The sequence below is a fragment of the Acinonyx jubatus genome, chromosome X (assembly GCF_027475565.1).
Source record: "Acinonyx jubatus isolate Ajub_Pintada_27869175 chromosome X, VMU_Ajub_asm_v1.0, whole genome shotgun sequence".
In the NCBI taxonomy this organism is placed as follows: Eukaryota; Metazoa; Chordata; class Mammalia; order Carnivora; family Felidae; genus Acinonyx; species Acinonyx jubatus.
The window spans coordinates 10,118,345-10,121,199 of NC_069389.1; the positions used below are offsets into that span (position 1 = coordinate 10,118,345).

The following is a 2,855-nucleotide window of genomic DNA, read 5'->3' on the forward strand; positions in this document are numbered from 1 at the left end:
AAAGTTGCTGTGAAGAAGGAAGTCATGCCCCCTGAGCACTGCTGAGAAACATGTCAGATTTGCTTTCTAGTACAAGCTTCTTATCCTGGTTTTGGCTAGTAACTAACGGTTCCTGGCCCTTGAGTAACTCTGCCCTTTACTTAGAGTCTAGGTCCCGTTGCATACAGGAACAGTTGCTGAGTCCGTAAGGAAAGCAAGGAATTAATGAATTTTGAAAAAGACTCATTCGATAGTGCTTAGGGAACATTGGTAACATGCCGGGCCCTGTGTTAAGTGTTGGGAATACAAAAGTGAGCACCCCGGATGAAGTCCCTGCTTGAGGGCCAGGGCCCTCAATCATGGCACAGGACATCTACCTGCTTGCTCAGAAATGTCTCATCCCTGACCAGGGCCACCTTCGTGGAGCTCAGTACCAAAGCTAAGGTGTCTCTTGTGGGTCTGCGCACCTGGAAGTCTCCCCTAGGCAAAGTCAAGGAGCCGGTGAAGGTGGCCGCTGATGTAGGCACAGTCTAGGTGAGGATAGCCTATCCGTGTCTATCAAGAGGAAGAATGAGGTGGGAGAAGCCATCCAAGAGAAGGTTGTCAAGCAAGACGAACTCTTCATCACTGGCAAGTGAGGACCCACCTTCTTTGAGAGAATCCTAGCAAAAGAGGCCCGTCAGAAGACTTCGAAGGATCTGACGCAGAACTGTTTGGACGTCTGTTTGATTCACTGGTCACCGGGATTGCAGCCTGGGAAGGACTTTTTCTCCAAAGACAATAAGGCAGTGGCCTCACCAGTAAATTAACGTTCTTGGGAGCCTGGGGGGCCGTGGAGGAGCTGGTAGATGAGGGGCTGGTGAGAGCCTTTGCAGTCTTCCACCACTTCCAGATCGAAAGGCTCTTGAACAAACCTGGACTGAAATAGAAGCAAATACCCCACACAAGAAAAAATGGATCTAATACTGCCATTCCGAGGGCATCCCCGTTACAACTGACAGCCTTCTGGGCTCTCCTGAAGGACTCTGGGCCAAGCCCAAGGACTTTTCGCTTCTGGAGGGTCCCAAGATTAAGGTGATTGATGCAGAGCCCAAAAAACCCACAGCCCAGGGTCTGATTCAGTTCCCCATCCAGGGGAAGAGGGCTGGAATCCCCAAGTCTGCGACAGTGGCATGCATTGTTGAGGACATCAAGGCTTTTGACTTTAAACTGAGTAATGATGAGATGGTGACCATACCTAACTCAGTAGAACTGGAGGGCCAAGCACTGTGGATTCTAGCTCTCACTTAGAGGATTTATCCCTTTACTGCAGACTTACTGAAGCTGAATCTCTTGATAAGATTACCTGGCAGGTTCTCTCTCTTGACTTGACTGCAGTGTAACTCTCTCTACCCGAGTCCTCTTTTAGCCAAGCCGATCTGAAATCCCAGTGACCCTGGCCTTGCTGTAGGCCAGAATCTAGGCAGGGTTGTGTCTAGGTCAGTACGGTTAGCTAGGAGCAGATTATCACAGGGAGATAGAACTGATAAACAAATTACCATCTTTTTTCTTTTTTTCAATTATTTGATCCGATCACTGGGGAACACTGTAAGGATTTGAGGATTAAAAAAAAATAAAAGACGATCGGGGCGCCTGGGTGGCGCAGTCGGTTAAGCGTCCGACTTCAGCCAGGTCACGATCTCGCGGTCCGTGAGTTCGAGCCCCACGTCAGGCTCTGGGCTGATGGCTCGGAGCCTGGAGCCTGTTTCCGATTCTGTGTCTCCCTCTCTCTCTGCCCCTCCCCCGTTCATGCTCTGTCTCTCTCTGTCCCAAAAATAAATAAAAAACGTTGAAAAAAAAATTTTTTTTAAATAAAAAAAATAAAAGACGAATAATGGCACAAAAAATAAGTCCCTCCTCTTGTGGAATTTATGTCTCAGTAAACAAATTGATCGACTTATGCACAATCCAACACAGAATTTCCAAGTGCGAGAAACGCCGTGAAGAAAATGAAGCAGGTGGTGTGGCAGAGATGGAGGGGTAGTGACACTACCCAAGGTGGGGTGTGGGGAAGCCAGGTTGGAGCCCCCGGGAGCTTGTCAGAAAGGCAGAATCGCAGCCTCGCACCCCCAGCCCCTTGAACCATGGAGTCGCAAGTCTGCATTGTAACAGATCAGCCTGCACGGTACAGATTGAGAGCTTTGGATACAGCCTCAGATGTGGTCATCTGGAAAGACTTCTCCAAGGAGGTGACATCTGAGCTGGAACCTGAATGGTGTGAAGGACCCAGCCAAGTAAAGATGAGGACAGAGCGTAGTCCCGACCGTGGGATCGGCAAAGGAAAGCCTTCTGCGATGAGGACGAGCAGAGGAAGGTCCGTGGGGCCTGCAGAAAGGGTGGCCTGAATGAATGAAGCCAGCAACCCCCGCCCCTTACAGTTCAGGATTTCTTACTCACCAGGACCCGCCCTCTCTGTCACATCTGTATCAAGGGCCAGGTTATCATTCTGTTTCATATTTTCAACATTAGGGGCACCTGGGTGGCTCAGTCGGTCAAGCGTCCGACTTCAGCTTGGGTTACGATCCCACGGTTCATGATTTCGAGCCCCGCATCAGGCTCCAAGCTGACAGCGCGGAGCCTGCTTGGGATTCTCTCTGCCCCTCCCCCACTCGCATTCTGTGTCCCAAAATAAATAAACTTAAAAAAGAATTCAACATTATAAAAACTTCAGAGGATAGATCAATAAATGATCATTTGAGTCTTCCCTCGAACTCTTAAAAAAAATTTGACTCCCTTGACCATTCAAAGAATGCTCTAAAATGGTGGATGATGGTCTCTTCATTTGGATCAGTCCCCACGTCTTATCTGAACCCCAGTTCCGTGCTTCCATGGGTACC

At 49.1% G+C, this 2,855-nt stretch overlaps 1 pseudogene; it reads left to right on the forward strand.

Annotated features, from left to right (window-relative positions):
- The first annotated feature begins 303 nt into the window (after nt 1-303).
- LOC106971052 (aldo-keto reductase family 1 member B10-like) lies at nt 304-1,258 on the forward strand (annotated as a pseudogene).
- The last annotated feature ends 1,597 nt before the right edge of the window (nt 1,259-2,855 follow it).